This window comes from Echinops telfairi, unplaced genomic scaffold (genome assembly GCF_000313985.2).
Source record: "Echinops telfairi isolate 266 unplaced genomic scaffold, ASM31398v2 ScPeMD7_60;HRSCAF=208, whole genome shotgun sequence".
Taxonomy (NCBI): Eukaryota; Metazoa; Chordata; class Mammalia; order Afrosoricida; family Tenrecidae; genus Echinops; species Echinops telfairi.
In genome coordinates, this window is record NW_022103958.1 from 43,393,974 (window position 1) to 43,413,224 (window position 19,251).

At 48.9% G+C, this 19,251-nt stretch overlaps 1 protein-coding gene across 7 annotated transcripts in view; it reads left to right on the plus strand.

Annotated features, from left to right (window-relative positions):
* DENND2B (DENN domain containing 2B) overlaps positions 1 to 19,251 on the plus strand; it is a 201,060-nt gene that overhangs the window by 117,153 nt on the left and 64,656 nt on the right. The window contains exon 1 of one of the 7 annotated variants that reach the window (XM_045290877.1): positions 15,813 to 15,829. The exons of the other annotated variants lie outside the window; for them this stretch is intronic. The gene's annotated coding sequence lies outside the window, so the exon portion shown is untranslated. Of the gene's footprint in view, positions 1 to 15,812; positions 15,830 to 19,251 lie in introns of those variants that run through there. 7 annotated transcript variants of the gene reach the window in all.

Here is a 19,251-nt window from a genome sequence, read left to right on the forward strand (position 1 = left end):
CCCCTCCCCCCCCCCCTTCTAATGACTAAGGAATCAGACGAGCAGCTTGACTGGAGCCAGCAGAGGAATGAACCCCGCTGCTGACGCACGTAGCAACTGGGGAGCCAGGATTATTGAGTACCTGGATTTCCATCAGGATGATTTGGGGGCTTAGGGAATTAGACTGGCTACATTCTATGCACTTCCGGGATTTCAAAACAGTACAGAAAACGGAAACACTGAACATGTCTTTGCCAGAGGGATGGGAAAGTAGAATGACTGAGGTGTGAGGCACTTCTTTTCAAATCAGGCCCATCTCTTTCCTCCTCACTTCCTGGCGCTGAGCCTCGGGTGGATGTGGGGAAAACACCGGGAACCCGCTATTGCCATTCTCTCTGACCTTGACACATAATCAGACTGTTCATCTCAAAAAATCTTCTGTTCCTTTCTGCCTGACTAACCTTTGTCCTTGAAGGGCTGGCTCACATTTCGGTTTCTCTCCTACTCGGGTCCTGTCCTGACCTTTGAGCCCCCTCCCCCTCCAGCGTTTTTCCCTAGATCTGAGAGTCTCTGTCCCATCTTCTAAGGGCTTAGACTTATGTCTCGTTTCCAGAAGGTAGACGGCAGGATCCTGGGGTGCAAGAATGAGGCCTCACCTTTTTTTCCCTCCTATCTGCTGCAAGCACAGTGGTCCTCAGCAGTTGCTATTGATTTTTATCGAGAGAGCGGATAACTGCCATTTGGAAGATTGCCGGTAGCAGAAAAAGTGCAGATGGCAAAGAACCTGAGAGTAAAGCTCAGCTTCAGGCAGTTCCGAGCCTGAGTTTGGGAAGGCAGTGCCCAAAGCAGGAGCCTGGGGTTCCTGAATTGTCTTTTAAAACCCTGCCTCTGATATTGGTCAGCATGCAGGCAGGTGAGAGAAGGAGGTGGTCCCGGTGGCCTCCAGTTGAGAGGGGAGGAGAGGAGAGGAGGTGGGGGGTGATGGGAGGGGCCCCTCACAGCCCTGACTGACTGGAAGCCAACTTGGCGCTGTGCCTTCCAGAAGCCGTATCCATGAGAGCTATAGGTGGCTGTGGTAGGTTGGAGCTAGAAGGGCCCTTTATCACCCTCTTCCCTGAGCTGGAAGCAGGCCGAGGAGCAGCAAGCCAGTTGGCAGGCTTGACTTCTTTACCTTAAAGTACTTTGTTTCTGTTGCTAACAACAGACAGGGGTAGTGTAACTAAAACACAGGCATACACGCATCTGGACACATACGTGGAGACGGTGGAAGAGGACTGAACATGTGTCACTAAGACTCTAAAGACGCTCAGTGTGCCCTGGCTTGCTCTTCTCCAGCCTTCGGGAGTAAGCCTGCAGTCAAGTCGCTGAGTTGGGGGAGCCTTGGCAAGGAGACGATGATATTGCCTGGGTATTTACTGTCGGCTTCCAAGGCTGGCTGCTTGCTTGCTACCTTTGGGTCCAGATCCAGGCTCCGGCACACACTCCTCCAAGCTACACCCTGGTGATCTGGGCCTGACGGTGGCTTCTCCCTTTCTGTTCTGCCCTTTCTTTTTTTTTTTTAATCATTTTATTAGGGACTCATACAACTCTTATCACAATCCATACACACATCAGTTGTGTAAAGCGCATTTGTACATTCATTGCCCTCATCATTCTCAAAACATTTCCTCTCCACTTAAGCCCCCGGCATTAGGTCCTCATTTCCCCCCTCTCTCCCCGCTCCCCCCTCCCTCATGAGCCCTTGATGGTTTATAAATTGTCATTTTGTCATATCTTGCCCTGTCTGACGTCTCCCTTCACCCACTTTTCAGTTGTCTGTCCCCCAGGGAGGAGGTCAAATATAGTTCCTTGTAATCTGTTCCCTCTTTCGAACCCATTCTCCCTCTACCCTCCCAGTATCACCATTCACACCACTGGTCCTATAGGGATCATCCTCCCTGGATTCCCTGTGTTTCCAGTTCCTATCTGTACCAGTGTACCTCCTCTGGTCTAGCCAGACTTGCAAGGTCGAATCCATATCATGATAGTGGGAGCGGGGAGGAAACGTTTAGGAACTAGAGGAAAGTTGTATTTTTCATCATTGCTGCATCGTACCCTGACTGGCTCATCTCCTCCCCGAGACCTCTCTGCAAGGGGGTCTCCAGTGGCCTGCTAATGGGCTTTGGGTCTCCACTCCGCACTCCCCCCATCATTCACTATGGCAAGATTTTTTTATTCTGATGATGCCTTATACCTGATCCCTTCGATACCTCGTGATCGCATAGGCTGGTGTGCTTCTTCTATGTAAGCTTTGTTGCTTCTGAGCTTGATGGCCGCTTGATTACCTTCAAGCCTTTAAGACCCCAGACTCTATCCTTTTTGATAGCCGGGCACCATCAGCTTTCTTTGCCACATTTGCTTATGCACCCATTTGTCTTCAGTGATCCGTTCGACACCTCGTGATCACACAGGCTGATATGTTGTTCCATGTGGGCTTTGTTGCTTCTGAGCTAGATGGCCGCTTGTTTACCTTCAAGCTTTTAAGACCCCAGACGCTGTATCTTTTGATAGCCGTGTTCTGCCCTTTCTTGAAGGCTTTGCTCGTTGGGCCCTTTCAGTGCTCACGTGGAGGGAGTGCACATTGATTGACAGCGGCTCTGACCTTTCTGTCTGTCCTGCGGTCTAGAACTAGAACCACCCTAGGGGTGCACACTTAAACATATGACTGGTGTCTTGGATGAGCTTCTACAAGCGTGAGGTCATTTAGTATGGACCCAGAGATGGAGTTAGCCTCACTGGGAAGGGTCCTCAGACTGGCAAGAGGCTGAATCATTTATGCTGTATGACAGAACAGATGAGTCTTATGTGAAAGAGGATCCTTTGGAGATTTGAAGTTCAGATCGCTTGTGATGAAGATGGGCAATAACGAAGACTATGGCGTCTCCATTTCATCTCCAATACAGAGATGAAACAACAAAATGGTTAAGACTACATCTGGAGATTCTCCTCGGGTTCTGTTGTTCTGGGGGGAAGTATCAAAATGGACTTGAATTTTAGAGCACCTCCCAGCATGCATCGCTCTGTGTTCTTGGCTTGTGAGTTCTCCGACACCAGTGTGGATATGTGAAGTAGCTCTCCTGGCTGGGCTTTTAGGCTTCAGCAGTCTTTCTGCCATTTCTTGGACTGCCTGTGACAGGCCTCAGGAATATTCAAATCAATACTAAGTCTCTAGCATTTTTGGTCTTTAGCAGCATGGTTCTCCACTGCCCAGGTGGTGTGTGTGTTTGTGTGTGTGTGTGTGTGTGTGTGTGTGTGTGTGTGTGTAAATTAGGATTGTCCCTTGTGATTATGGTTATAAATCTCCCTTAGGGTCTCATTTCTAACTAGGTAGCCCCGCCGGCTCTCCTAGGAAGGGAACCTAGGGCTGTCTATGTGGAAAACGTAGAGCACAGCTTCTCTCTAGGGACTGTGACTCACTGCTGGGCTTAGGACCAGCTGTGAGGTGTGTTATTACAGGAGCTCATGGATGTCTACATTGGCTACCTAGTTGGATAATGCGGAAGGTCTGCAGGCTTGTGCCTGTAGAACCAGAGGACTATGACTAGGATTCTGATAGACTTTCTCGAGTGTGAGAGAGGTAGCTGCGTTACAATTGTTGTTAGGGGCCGTCGCGTTGGCTCCGACCCATGGTGACCCTATGCACAGAGAAGCAAACACTGCCGGGCCTGCACCATGCTCACCCTTGTTCCTAGGCCTGAGCTGTTGTTGCGGGCACTCTGTCAATCCATCTCCAGGGCCTTCCTCTTTTTGCTGGTCTCTGCTGACAACATGTCCAAAGTACATGAGACAAAATCTCACTATCCTTACCTCTGAGGATAACTGTGGCCACACTTTTTCCAAGACAGACTTGTTTGTCCCGTCGGCCATCTGTGCTACTTTCAATGTTCTCTGCCAGCACCACAATTCAAATGCACCCGTTTTTCTTTCCTCCTTCATTGACCAACTTTCACACGCATAGGAAGCAATGGAAAACACCGTGGCTTGGAGCAGGCCCACTTTAGTCCTCCAAGCAACATCCTAGCTTTTCCACACTCTAAAGAGGTCTTGTGCAGCCGATGATCCGTATGCAACGCCTCTTTTGGTCTCCACTGCTGTGCTTCCATGATCATGATTGTGGATCCAAGCCAGACGAGATCCTTGATCTCAGCCTTTTCTCCGTGTGTTACCTACTGGTCCAGTTGTGAGGATTTGGGTCTCCATGTCACTGAGTTGCCATCCAGACTGAAGGCTGCCATCCTGGATCATTTTCAGCAAGGGCTTGCTCAAGTCCCCCTCACTTTCAGTAAGTGAGGCTCTGCCAGTAGGGCTCCTTTCGGGGTGCTTATTCTTTGATAGCAGGACATGAAAGATAAAGGAGAGTTCACACTAAGGAGTCCGGGGGTGCAGTGGCCAGTCCCTCAGCTGCTAAGTCAGCATTTCAAACGCACCAGCCACTCTGTGGGAGAAAGCATATGCCCCTGTCTACCTGGATGGCCCAGGTGACCCTTTGAGATCGGTCTTCTCTGCCGCAAAGTGACACTACGATTCATTATGAATTCAAGGGCTTTTGTCATCAAAGTCATGTTGTTAGCTGCCATCAAGTTGACTCCAGCTCACGGTGACTGTGTAAGAGAGGGAAGCATCACCTGGCCTTGCGCCATCTTCCTGCTCCTTGATATTGTTGATAATAGTAAGAATTGATATTTACTTAGTGTTTTCCATGGCTCGGCACTTAGGAACGTACCCTTTATTATATGTAATTACAGGTCGTTGCATTAGCTTAAGTATGAGATGCTGGCCCCAAAGAAGCATATTCAGCTTCTTTATATTTGGGTGGGTTAGGAAAACCAAGTAAGAGATGGCTCCAAGGACATTGTCTTCCTCAGCTCAGCCTCCTGAAATTTGTCCTTGAGCGGCTTGAGCTGGGGCTGTTATCTGGCTCCGCTGGGTCTGTTGAGTTTTCGCATGTTCCCTGCCAGGAATTAATGTCCTTGGGCCTCAGCTGGGTGTGTCCCCTTGCAGCCATCTGGAAGGTCAGAGGGATTAGCCACTAGAATGTGCCCATTAGCGCTTCAAGAGGTTACAACCTGTCAGTGGAGTCCTGGGCCTGGGAACAGCCTCCCTCTTGTGACTTTGCAGAGTTGAAACAAGCTAACTGTTGTAGCACTGACTGCTCCCTTATTTGGACACCCAGTTTTCAGGGTAAGCTAGAACTTTTCTCTGGTTTGAGAGAGTTTTGTTAAGGATCTGCCCTCTCTGTGAGTGATTTTCAAAAAGATAACGTGACACGAGAGCCATACATTTCTTCACCTTACTCTTCCCTTCGTCTCATCAGGCAAGGGTGGGGCCCCTGAACTGTCCACTGGCCCTGCTCTTCCTAGGAGAAAGTAGATACCCCATCATGAACCCAAGAGTCAGGGTGGCTAAGATTGAGATTCTGGGGCCCAGGGATGGGGGCAATTGTATGCCCATCCTTGGGACTTGTTTCTTGGCTTTGGGTGATTTGTCCATGGACTTGGTGGTTTGCAGCTTAGTAGCAGCCCAGCTTCAAATGGGTCTTGGGCGGGAGGGAGGCGTAAGGTCTGGGGGTGGGGGGTGGGGGTGGGGTGGGGGCTGGGGGGGTTGAAAGAAGGCTGCTTAGAGTGGGGAATCGGGGAGCTAATCATTCCCCAAAGCGCAGCTCTGTCAACTTCTGGCTTTCTTTCGGTTTGACCCAGTGAACTTCAGGAAAGCTAATGGCGGTGACATTGGCACTTATTGAAGGAAAGGAGAGCAGGTTTCTGTCAACAAACGTGCTTGCACTAGTCAGAACTTCCTATCAGATGACCTTATGTCAACTGATTATTTGGGGGTGAAAGTGTCAGGCTGAAGGGTATCTACCATAAAGGCAAGCAGGCCTGAGGTGTGGCTGTCCGGGCCTGTGACTATGGTTGCCGGGAGCTCACGGTAAAGTGAAGGCTCACGGAACTTGAGAGACAGCTGCTACTCAGGAAGGAAGCAGTTTGGGGTAGGGCAAGAGAACGAGTGACCAACTATGAGGGTGATGATAAGGAGACGATTTATTGAGAGCCTGCTGTATGTGGCTATTGTGGTAATTCTTTTGCTGTAATATCTTCCTTAATCTGTACACTAGCACTTTGCGGTTGAAACTGTCACTGCTGTTTGACAGATGAGGAAACTGAGGCTTAGCGTGGTGAGGTCACTCATCCAAAGCGTCATAACTAGGAGGAGCAGAGCTGAAGTCCTTCCCCACAGACCTCCCTTTCCTCGTGACTCCATGTAGAGGAACCCATGGCGAGCCGTTCATTGGAATCGACTCTCGATTTTAGAATAGTTTTAGGTTTACAAACAAGTTACAAAGATAGTACAGAGAGTTCTGTAGCTCTTGTAAGCCATTGATTTTTTTTGCCCCACCTAGTTGTATTTATGAATATTTATTGGGAGTTGGGGGTACAGATTTGGAATGAGGGTGTATTTTCCAAAGATCCAACTTGGTGATTTTTCAATTGTGCGTTTTGAAAGTTTGGTCTGGTATTTCTTCTCTAGTTCCACTCGTAGTGCAGCTGAACTGGGCTAAGTCTGCGTTGGGCAGTCTAGTTTCAGAGTAGAATACCCTGTGCACTCCCCCTCCCCCCCTCATTGGGGTTGGATAATACTTGAGTATCAGAGAGCTAGGGAAGACAGGTAGCTCTGGCGAGGACTCCTAGCAACTTGGCTTCTCTTTCTTGGTCTTCTGTCTGATGGGGTTGTGCATTGTGTCAGCTGGTGTTTTATGGCCTGGAGCCAGACCCCTCCCTGGGGCTATAGGAAGCTTCTAGGCAGGGAGGTGTATTTGCTTTTGTGTTCTCTCAATTCTGCCCCATGTGATGGTGCTTGCTGCTCTGACCCAGGCCTTGGTCGGCAGGCAGGCAGGCTGGCCAGCTAGCTAGCTCTGGGCCGGATGATGTCTGTGAGCAGCTGATGTGCCTTGCTTTGGGTCCCAGGCACATTCTCCATTTAAGGCAACGGGGTCTGCAAGCTCCTTGGCTCTGGGTGTGAATGGGCTGGCCTGAAGTTTGCTCATGGCCTTTGCTAGATGTGCTTTTTCAATGAGATCATTCCAGAATTGCATTCCTATGAAATTATATTTCACTCAAGACGTGAAGCTGGATTTGTGTAAAGCATTGGCACCAAAGCCCAGGGCTCAGAGCGGGGCAGGAATGAAATTGGGATAAACAGCTCTTCTTTCCTAGGGGAGGGGAAGACAGAAAACAATGGTTAAAGGATTTCGAGTTTAAGATTGGGACCCTGTAAGCAGACCCAAGGAGGCAGGCTTGCCACCCAGCTAACAGAAAGGCAGATGCGTTCAGAGGGAGCCGCTTGACGATGCTCCCGCGGCTTCGGTGACGGAGGGAGCCGAGAGTCCAGAAACCCGGCGTCCCCTTGCTGTTCTGCTTCACTTTGCTCGCTCTCTGTCTCCCATCGAATCTCTTGAGTGTCTCAGCTTCTCTCTGCTCCTCCTTCTTGCCCGCCTTCCTCTTTCTTTGTCTCTTTCGCGCTGTAGTACCCTCCCCTCCCTCCCCATGTCAGCACTCTGAGATTATGGTGTGCTGTGGGGTAAGCACTGGTCACCACCAGGCCAGTGTTCAAACCCACCAGCCACTCCATGGGAGAAAGGCTGTTTGCTTCCATAGAGTTAAACAGCCTCAGAAAGCCATAGGCGCAGCTCTGCTGTACCCTGTCGCGTCTCTGTGAGCGGGAAAGGACGCGGTGGCAGTGAGTGGTGTTTATGCCCCCGTGCGTGTTGTGAGCTCCAGTCAGTTTCTGACACTCAGTTCAGCACTAACGTCTCCGATCACTTTGGTGCTGCCCTCCGGCTGTTATTTTAATGCCGGTCCTTTGAGGTTACTCATGATCCGTGCTTTTCTCCCATTGTTTCAATCCTTTTCATTTGGTATGTTTTGAAGAGCAAAAATATTTCCCCCCGGGATCTAGAATATCTCCCCCAAGACTTTGCTTGGTGCCAAACCACACTCACTGTCAGGGAATCCATTGCGCCTCATGGGGGCCCTATGTAGGGTTGCAGACACTGCAGATCTTTCTGGGAGTAGATGTCCTCATCTTTTGTCTGTGGAGCAGCTGGTGGATTTGAACTGCCAATCTTGTGGTTAGCAGCCCAATGCCTAATCCACAGTGTCACAAAGCTTCCTTTAGTACAAAGTAGGTATTCCCTAAATGATGGTTGAAGGAAGGCAGTGGGTGACTGAAGCATTGGCTATGAGCTGAAGTGAAGTACAGTAGGGAGGGCAAGCCACAGCATGGTAGCAATCACAGAATCAGTGACATCTCAAGCCAGGAGACAAAGGGACCCGAGTGTGTGTGCGTGCGTTTACGTGTACAAACAAAAGTGTAAAGAAGCTTGTGGAATGGCAAGATGGATCCCAGGAAGTCAGACAAATTATAAGGACTGGGACTGGGTCTAGACTGAAGAAAGGACCTCAAGTTGAGGTAGAACTAGTTTCTGAGAAATCTCTGAAAAGCTACAGCAAGACAGAGGGAAAAGAACTCTAGATTTGGAATTCGGGATTCTGGGTGGTATTGGTGAGACTACTGAGAACCCTTACTGTGAACCAGGTTGGTTGCCTTTGACTCATAGCAGCCTCGTGTAGTCTAGCAGAATGAAATATCCACTCTTGCGTCATCTACTTAATTTTCTTTTTTCAGTCCGTTGTTTCGCAACGATCCATCTCACTGAAGGTTGGTTGTTGGCATATGAAGAAGCTGGTCACGGAGTTACTCCATGGTTTTAGACCTGGGTATGCCACTCCTAGATGAGTGACCACGGGGCAAGCCACATAGCCTCCCTGAGCCTTTGCCCCTCCTTTGTAAAACAGAGAAAATGTCTACTGAGTGTAACTTCCTGAGCTTGTTGGGAGACGCACACAAAATACCATGTGAAAGTGTTTCTGAGAAGCATGAAAACACCCTAGAGTGCTTTGAAGCTGGCACCGGGAAAGAAGGGAACCACCGAGAGTATTTGTGGTTGAGATACTGGGCTTGAACTTAAGAGTATGCTGTGCGGAGTGTGGGCCGTAGGAGTACTTCACGGCTGCGTCAGGCTGGCTAAGGGACCAATTCTTTGATTGTATTCAGGTCAGGACAGAATCAAACCGGTTTTCTTTTGGAGCCAAATGTCTACGAAGGGGTACCCCCCACCCCAAATAAAATTGCGCTGGGCTGAGTGGGGTTTTCATAGTCTGCATTTTCCCCTACTAGACAGGCATCTAGCAACTCGCTCTGAGTTAGTGCACCCAGTGGCGTCTTCTGGGAAGGTTCTCTCTGGTCACCGTGAATTTTTTTGTGAAAGCAGTTTCACTCCAATCTCACTTTTTGTGATGGCCGATTTCAGAGACCAGTGTGCACCTGTGAAATGTTTCCTGCTCAGGAAAAATGCCGCAGAAACTGTTGTGATGTTGAATGCAGCTTACAAGGACAGCGCTATGGGGAAAAAGAGTGTACTCGTGGTTTTCTCAGTTCAAAGAAGGTGAAATGTCAATTGATGGCAAACCTCATTCTGGATGTCCGTCAATGTCCCAAACAGATGGAAATGTTGACTCATAGTGCATTTGGAGTTCATTCCACCAGGTCAGACTGTTAATCAAGCTTTCTATTTCGAGGTTCTGAAACAATTGTCTAACAGTGTGTGACCAAAAAAGGCCTGATTTGTGGCAGATGGGGACTGGTTTTGCCACCACAACAATGCACCTGCTCACGCAGCCACCTCAGTGCACCAGTTTTTGGCAAAAACCAGCATGCCTCTCTTGCCCCACGCACCTTACTCACCCGACCTCACTCTGTGCAACTTGTTTTTGTTTCTGTGAATGCAAATTTCAACAGAGATTTGAGGATATAGAAGAGGTGAAGAAAAAAACGAGGGAGGTGTTGTCAGCCATCCAAACAGCTGTTTGAAAAATGTTTCTAAGAATGGAATCCCAGATTTGACAAATGGATTAAGTGTAATGGAGAGTACTTTGAAGGTGATAAGGTGTTTTTGGTTTTTTTTGTTTTGAATCATAACAATCTTTTTTTTTTTTTAACATTTTATTAGGGGCTCATACAACTGTTATCCCAATCCATACACACATCAATTGTGTAAAGCGCATTTGTACATCGTTTCTCAAAACATTTTCTCTCCATTTAAACCCCCGACATTAGGTCCTCATTTTTCCCCTCCCTCCGATAAGGTGTTTTGTAAAAAAAAAATTTTAATGCATAGCTTTGAAAAAAAATTTCTGTGGGCTTCTGGGGTTTTTTTTTTTTCATACCCCCTAATATGTGCAACACCTCCAGGGGTAGATCTAGGCTAAACCAACTCTTCCTTCCTAGCTGAGAGGGGCAGGGGCAGTGGGCACCCTGGGTGGTGGTCATCTGCATGGGAAAAGAGTATGCAGGGCACTCAGGAGCAGCGAGCAGGCTCAGCCAGCCCAGCTGCACACCGCATGAGACCCGATTTGCGTCTCAGGTGAGAAATGCAGGGGGAGTTTTCAGGATTTGCTTTTCATAGCTGTTACCTTGGCCATGGAGACTGTGTCCAGCAATGTGTGCCACGGCTGGCTTGTTTGGCTCGGGCTGTGAGTGTACCCGCAGAGATGGGGAGGGAGTTGTCTTGAGTCAGTGATCAGGAAGAAGGGGGACAGAGGGTGAGGAGGAGGAATATAACCGTGTGCAGCTGAGGAGGGGCGATGTGGCCCTGCTGAGGCACATTGTTAACCAGTGCTCCCTGGAGCCGCCTCCTGAGGTCTGAGCTCATGGTACTTAAGCCTGGTCCTTGCCGGGATTGACCATGATGCCTTCTACAAATAATTATAGGTCATCCCACAGAACCACGAGTCAGCTACATCCCTCAAAAATGCCTAATTATAGGCTGCAAAGATGAATACATATACAAGCGCTTAGAGACATGTCATCCCTCATTACCAAGCGGGATGCCCTGAGTCAGCGGTGACTTGGGTGGCTTTGAGTGTGTTGGGGGCTGCTGGGTGAGCAGTCTAGCGGGTGCAGAGGAGGGGAGGGGGCCCATTCTTCATGCTTCCACAAAGTGGGGATAATGCAAACTGTGGCCATCGCCTCTGATTGTTACCTGTACCTATGGTGGTGGTGTTGTTGGTTAGTTGTTGTTGTTGTTATGGAGTTGGTTCTGACCCACTAAACAACTCTGGTCACCTCGGGATTCGACTTCTCTTTGGGAATTGTCTTCAGAACAAACTTACAAACCACATTGGAAAATGCCCGGTTTAAGTGGACCATTGCGTAGGGGAATCTCTAATTTGTGGATTGAACGGTTTCCTGGGGATAGTAACCGGTTCATCTTGGACACTTTGAAGCAGCACAGAGGGGAGCAGAGCACCTTGCTATCAGCCAGCCTTTCTGCTTGCTCAACACTGGGGTGCAGCCGAGCTGTGTAGCCGTCTATGCAGCGTACCTATGCATGCATGGTGAAGGGAATGTGGGTCCGGCACTTACAAATGCCCTGGCCTGTAGCTCTCCTTGGTCCAGCCCAGTACCGTGCTATTTTAGCATGACATCTCTCCTCGGCTGAGAAGGCAGCCAAAGTGCTTCCCAAAGCGACACGGAATGAGATCCCTATACTTTATCCTGGAGTATGGGCTATCAGACAAAAGTTTTTAATTGCTAGGGGTTCGTTGAATATTTTATTTTATTTTCCTGAAAAGGAAGTGGTAAGCCCAGTAAGTTTAGGAACTCTAGGTTTGGTGATGGTGGTAGTTGGAGGTGGTGGGGAGGTAGGGGTTACCTATGGCTCTTGGGGTCATCTTTCCTCGGGTTTAGATATCTAGTCAAACTTCAAGAATCAAGGAATCTATTGGAAGGGCACTTAGATGCCACCCATGCCCGCCTACCTTATTTGCTTTCACCGGAGTATTTCCAGCGCCTAACTCAGTGAGTGGCATATAATAGGGGTTCAAAAGCTACTTATTGAGTGAGTGAACCTTGTAAACAAGCTTCCTTAACAACATCAGCAGGCAATTCAACTGTGTCCTCTATTATTTATTTGATGAATGCTAATAAATTCGGCAATGTACCAGTAAGGAGCCCTGGAGTACCAGAGGTTAAGTGCTTGGCTGCTAACCAAGAGGTTGCAGCTACCACTCACTGGGAGAAATACAGGGCAGTCTGCTTCCATAAAGACTTGCAGCCCTGGAAAATCCCGTGAAGCTGTTTTGCCCTGTCTCCTAGGGTCTCTGAGAGTCAGAATCCAGCTTGACAGTAGTGGGTGTTGGCTGTTTTGTTTATGTGCTGGTTCCTCTTTCTGGGCTACTCTAATGAACAAGATAGTCCTTGTCCTTTAGAACAGAACTCACGAAATGGTGTCATTGTAAACAAAATGTGTAGTTTGAACTAGAATTTAAGAATAAAAAGGTCTTCCTCCTTTGGGCCTGCCTGCATCCTCTCACTGCCTGAGATCTCTCTGTGGGGCCAAAGAGCACAAATCCAGTCCCCTTTCACACGGAGAGCCTGTCATTTCTCCAGGCAATGGTCACCCAGCTCCAATCACCTTCTCTCCTCCACGGTAAACATTCTGCGTCCCTTTAGTCATTTCTCCTCGGACACGCTCACAGTGCCCTCTCCATGCTGGTCACTGTCCTCAGGACACACTCCGCAGGAGACCTGCCTCTTGACGAGCCAGTATTCCAAACATTGATTTCTAGGGAATGTTCCAGCTCAGAGGCTCTCGTGATGTTTCCGCTTTTCTCTGCTTACTCTGGACCCGAAGCGACGGGTGATGGAAAGATTTCCAAAGCCCTGGTCTTGGCCAGACCAATAGCACTTTCTGATTTGGCAAATAATAGGATTGAAAACTTCTTTCCTTCTGTCTCCTATCCACGCCCCCACCCCAACCCGCCCCAGCTTGATACAGACAAATCTAGACACGGCCTTTCAGGCCAGTCACTCTTTTCTTTTCTGAGTCACTGTCCTTTATCACGAGGGAAATTAGCACGAAAAAGTAAATTCTGGTTTTATAATTTCATCCTGTTCCTGCCCTCTGTCCCATTTTCTACTCCCAGCCCTCACCTAAAATGACAAAGGTTGAGTATTGTGACATCACAACAGTTGACTATTGTATCAGCGGCTGTGATGTCACCCATAGAGGATTATGACTTCAGGGAAGAATGCAAGGAAGGGAGAGGAGCAGTCCGGGAACCCCCTGGGGACAAAGAACCTGTTTTTATGCAAATCTCCACTAAAAAAAAAAAAAGCCCAAGGTGGCTTTTCATTGGATCTCAGGCCCACTCCCCACTTCCCAGTCCTCCCTCCCTCCCTCTGTGGATTAATGGGTTTGGTTTGTGGGCCTTGCCCAAGTCTGAGCCTGTGTGGAAGTCCCCTGCTGGCGGGCTGGCTTCTGGGCTGGCTCTGGGTTTTATTCATGAGGTTGGTGCTGAACAGGGCTTTTCAGGGATGGGGTTCAGAGGTGAGCCTGGAAGCCAGGGGCCAGGCTGTGGCAGACAGAGGGCGTACTGATGTGCAGCCCTGCCCCGCGGGCAGAGGAGCAGCTGTTTGGTCTGCCACGCTGAAGTGTGTCACCACCCACAGACCCGAGTGCTCTCCTGCTTCTGGGGACAGGGCTGGGCCTGTTCTGGGAACTCCCCCGTGGCTTCTTGATGAGAGATGGAAAATAAAACACCTGCTCTCGTCGGTTCCCAAACGTCCTCAGTTTAGCGGTCCTTACCTGCGTCTCAGGAACTTTTGCACAGTCCCTCTGTTGTGAGGTGCCATCCAGTGGGTTCTGACTCATAGCGACCAACAGAACGAAACACTGCCCCATCCTGCGCCATCCCTGCACTTGTTCCGTCCGTCCATCCGTCTCCTTGAGGGCCTGCTTGCTGCTTCTCCTTTCCAACATTGGGAGAGCAAGGGCTTCCCACGAAGGGGAAGCTCGGCCCCAATTCCCTGGCTACAACTTGCCTTTTGAGAGTTCCTCTGTACTTTTCCTTGTGGGTCCCTTTGCTCTGTGGATCCAGTGTTCCCAAAGCTGCTGGGCTGTGTGCTGCTTTAAACATTTCTGTTCAAGGGTAACTTACCACGTGGATGTGTGCGTCTGTGTGTACTCAATACAGTTTCACCGTTGAGCCCAGGTCGCCAGCACACGAATCAAGAAATTACTAATATTCCAGAACCTTCCGCCAGTTACTGCCGTCTCTGGGTAGTCACTATCCTAATTTCCAGTAGCACAGGTTCATTTTGCTGTCTTTGTGCTTTGGGTGCATGTGTTTTAGCATGCAGCATAGTGTTTACACGATCCCTCCATGTTGCTGGGTACAGCCATAGATTGCTCATTCTCTTCTCCGTATAAGGTTTACTCTGTCAACAAGCCATACTTTCTTTTCCATCCTTTTGTTGATATGCACGTGGATAGTTTTGTGTTTATCATTATCACAAACGGTACTGCCCTGGACGTCTTGTGTTTTGGAGCCCTGCGTATACACTTTTTGGGGGCCATGCCTGAGGGAAAGAACTGGGTGCAGGGCTGGGTATGTTTAGCACTCACCCTTCTTCTAAGCGCTGGCACTCACAGACCAGCACTCAGTGTTCTAGGGTTCCAGCTCTTTCACATCGTCAGTGGGTGTGCTGCGGTTTTTACATTGTGGCTGTAATTTTAATTCCCTCGATAACAAACGAGCACCGTTTCCTATGTGTCTAGTTCATTTGGGTTTCCTCTGGTGAAATCTCTTCTGACTTTTGCTGGTTTTCTTTTGTGTTGTTTGCCATTTTCTTATTGATTGTAGGAGATCTTTCTATAACTTGGATGTAAGTCCCTTGGGGTCTAGACATATTGGTCATCTCTTTTCCTTCTCAGTAGGTTGCTTTTTTACTCTCTGATGCACAAGTGGGTAGTTTTGATGAACAGAGGTTCTTTCTCCCCTTCCCATTACCATGAGTTCTTAACTTAGTCTGCTCTATCAATGCTTTCATTTTGGGTAGAGCTTTTGTGTGGCGCTTAGGAAAGCTCTGCTTACTCAAGGTCTCCTTTGATTTTGCACTTGAGAATCGCTCCTTCCTTCCTTCTCTATCTCGGGCAGATGGGGATTTGCTCACGGGCAAGGACCAGAGCGCGTGGCCCTGGCTGGGAAGAGGGCATTCTGGAAAGGTCCAGGAAGTGAGTGACTGAAAGCCTTAGCTGCACTCAACCTGTGTGTCTCTGCTCCCTCTACAGTATTTCCCAGTCTTGCCTGGCTGGTGTCCCAGGCTGATGGCGACATGCCACCTCCGAGGGGTGTGTGCCCCGCTGATAGTCCTTGCATTGCAGTGCTTGAGCAGCAGGGTCCGAAGCGTCAGGAAAGGAAGGTCCCATAATTTGTGAAGCTCCTTTAAAAGGGCCATTGCCTTTTACAACAGGACAGTCACTGTAATCTTTTTAGGGACCAGTTTCAGTGGAGTCCTTGGACTGAAGCCACCCCTGCTCTCAGCCTTACGGGCGCCCAGAGGACGTGGGCGGCTTGAGAGTTGTTTCGAATGTGCAGTTGCTGAAGGTAGGACAGACTCTTTACCAGGAAGGCTTGTGGGGACCAAAGACAGACCTGAACAACTGGTTCCCCGAGCTGCCCACCTCGTTCAGGGAGCTTGATAGTGACCGGCAGGCCTGCCTGAGTGGTGACCAATGTATTTGCTTTCACAGAATATTGATTGAGGGTCCACTGGGCGCCAGGGACTGCTCTAGGGATGAGCAGTGAACAAATATAAAAATCCCTAGGCTCATAGCGCTGACGTAAGCATCCTAAACAAGTGTGAAGGAAAAGCACAAAGAGCCCCCGACTTCCCTTCGAAGGACACCAGTGTAAGTTGATTCAGATGTAAGTCGAGTGCCTCTGTTTTTAAAGTTTTTTTTACATTGCCTTTTGTTATCATTGTTTTTATAAATCCGATCTTAATCCTGGGAGGGGGGGAGGCTGAAATTATATGTAACTGTATAGCTATATTTTAATATACACTTGCATCCATTAAAAACACAATAAAAATTCACTTAGACAAGGAAGAGTCAGACAAAGTTAGCGTTTTACTAGATGCAGTAGAAATTCCACCTGTAGAACTTTCTGGATCGTCAGGATCATTGGTGAGAGTGAGGATGGTTCTAGTCTCAGGTGACTAGACGTCCCGCTTTTGGCGGGACAGTTCTGCTTTTTAACAATTTTAACAATTTTCCCCACGTCCAGATTTTTGGAAAGAATGCACGACAAGCTAGGGTGTACGGTTTTCGGCTGCCATGTGGCTATTTCGCCAGGATATGAGTTTTATCAATGGTGTCCCGCTGGTGTCCCACTTTACCAAAGTTAAAACCTGGTCACCTTAGTCTAGTCTGAAAATTAGTGAGCGGTGCCAGTACGTGATTTTCCCTTTATGCTTCGCTCTGTAACATCTCCCTTTCCTGGCAACTCTGGCCAAGTGGTCTTCCTTTGGGTCCGTGTTGTCAAGCAACTGAAGCCCCTGATTTAGTTTAGGAGCAAACTCCAGCTAATCCTTTCACGGTGAACAATTTTAACAACTTCTCTTCCTCTTCCTCACTAGTTCTTTCATAATCCTTTCTTGCCTCTTTAAAATCCATTAAGTCTCGATGACTCAGTTTTCCTTTTCACATGATCTATGAGCTGGTGGACATCAGCAGTATCAAGTCTATGGTTGATCACCTAACTCTTCCTTTATATCCCTGGACTAAGTGCCTTAAGTGTGTTTACAGCACTTGTCAGCTTTTTCCAGGTCCCCCGTGGGCATTTTCCCATCGCTTCCTCCCAGGAAGGCATAGGGTTCCAGAGAGACCAGACCGGCTGTCTGGAGTGCACTGTGTCACGATTCAAAGAGGCCGTCAGTCGGGGGCTGCCTGGGTTAGGTTAAACGATATCTGCCTTTGGGAAAAGTAAAGCAGGACAGGGGATGAAAACTCTTGAGGATAGCAGGGTAGGAAAGGGTTGAACATTGTTACCGGAGGCCATCATTGAGAAGACATTCTCCCCCAACCTAAAGGAGGTGAGGGACAGGCTCTTTGTGGGAGGGAGTATGTCCCAGCTGCAGGGTACGGCAAGTGTGCAGACCCTGAGACAGGCCTGTGCCTGGTGTGCTTGAGGAGACAATGGGCTGGGTGGAGAGAGAGGGGAACAACAAGGAGCTGAAGTGAAATCCAAGAGGCCATAGGGACCCTGGTGATGTTAGGAGCTCGGCTTTCCTTTGTGTGAACCGGAGCCCTGTGTGGGGAGTGAGCAGAGTGGTGTGCCCTGCACTGATGTTGGTGGAAGGGAAGTGAGATTATGATAGCAGCTTTTTGAGGTTTCACCTTGTTTTCTTGAGGAAGTAGAGGTCAACGTCAGCTAACGAGTAGGGAAGAGGAATGAAATGTTCAGCCTGAGAGGAGCCAGAAAGATCAAACCCTGACTCAGACTTCCAGAGTGTTCCCGTTCAGCCTCAGGGTATCCTCTGTTCTTTGTAGGTGGCTTCTCAGTGGTCCCCTATTTTCAATATGAAGGTGGGGTATTCTCCTTAAGCTGCCAGTGAGGAAGCTGAGCGACAGAGACTTTCCCAGCAGCCTCCTCACTGTTAGCAAGTTGATTCTGACTCCTAGCGACTCCATAGGGCTGAGAGAACTGTCCCCTGTAGGTTTCCAAGACAGTCAGTCTTGATGGGAGTAGAAAGTCTCCTCTTTCTTCTGTGGAGCGGCTGTTGGGTTCGAACTGCCAACCTTCTGGTTAGCCAACCCATCAGTAACCCACTCCTCCACCGGGGCTCCTCCAGTAGCCTGAGCCCTGACCGTTTCCCTCAGCCTCCTCTGAGAAAGTACAGCTTATGAGCAGTACGTCTTTCCAGAGCGGAAGAGGCCTTTTGCCATCAATCAGGTTGAGTTCAAGTCAGCCAGAGAACATGGGGGAGGGGTGGGAGTGAGGTCGGGGTCGAGGGTCCGGAAAAGCTTCAAAAAGAAGTTGACATTTGAACTGGGTATTTAAGAAAGAATGGAGTCCGAGGACATTCAAGATAGAAGGAGTTGCTGGAACAGATGCTCGGAGGCATGAGCAGGCACTGATGTATGATCGGAGTTTGGCCTTTGAGGCACTATTATGTTTGAAGGACTTAGCGTGTTCTTCTGGCCGAAGTGAAAGCCAGCCGTGGCTAGCTGTCAGGAGCAGGGCTCTTTCTTGTCTACCTGGGAGACATCATTGGGCACAGTGGACTCCATTGTCCTGGCAGAGCTAGGTTAGGCTCCGTGCTGAGAGGCGGAGTTTCCAGGCTGGCGGAAAAAGTCCTGTCTTGAGTTGCCTAACAAGCCCGCATTCCACTTCAAGCTTTCAGGAATCATTTAAACCCAGTTTCAAACACCCACAGAATCTGTACTGACAGGAAAAGGGATTAAAACATAGTTGAGGTTGAAAATCAAAATTTGATAAGGAGTGCTGGGAAAAGAGGGTTATTGGAGTGATAAGTGGACATCAAAAAGATGGAAACCTCACTGGCATTGAGTCAATTCTGACTCATAGTGACCCTGGGTAGGACAGGGAAAAACTGCCCCTGGGGGTTTCTGAGACGTTAACTCTGCACGGGAGTAGAAAGCCTTATGCTGGTGATTTTGAACTGGCAATCTCCAGGTTAGCCGCCCAGTGCATAATTGACTACATCAACAGAGCTTTTTTTTTTTTTTTTTTAACCCTGATTATATTCACCAAAAAAACATCACATACTGGTTGTAGAGAATTTCAGTCACATCAAACCAAGCCAAGCCAAGCCAAAATGAGCCAAACCCAACCCAACCCTTTATCAATGAGGCCCTTTCAGCTCACATCAACCTAATGGGACAGAGTCGAATTTCCCTAGAGGGCTGCCAAGGCTGGGGTCTTTGTGGGGACTGGTTGCTCCTGCTGAGCAGCTGGTGGGTTCTAACTGCCAGCCTTTCCGTTAGCAGATGAGCATTTAACCATTGTGCCACCAAGGCTTCTTCAGCCTCAGAGCGACTTACCTGTATAAAACGCCTGTCCTCCCAGCGAAAGAAATCTCGGCTCCTTTCCACTGGCCAGGGATTCTAATGTTCTAGGCATTTCCGCCTGATGGTCTTTCTAGGTGTAGAATCACAGAATCTGGACTGGGCGTGGAAAAGAACCAAGGTACAAATTGTTTAGAAGTCCTAACTGACAGCTACTGCTGGGCAACTCCCCTCCTGGGGGTACTTGTCGGAGGGATGGGCATCCTGGCCCGTGCTAGGATCGCTAAGGCCCTTTATAGTCT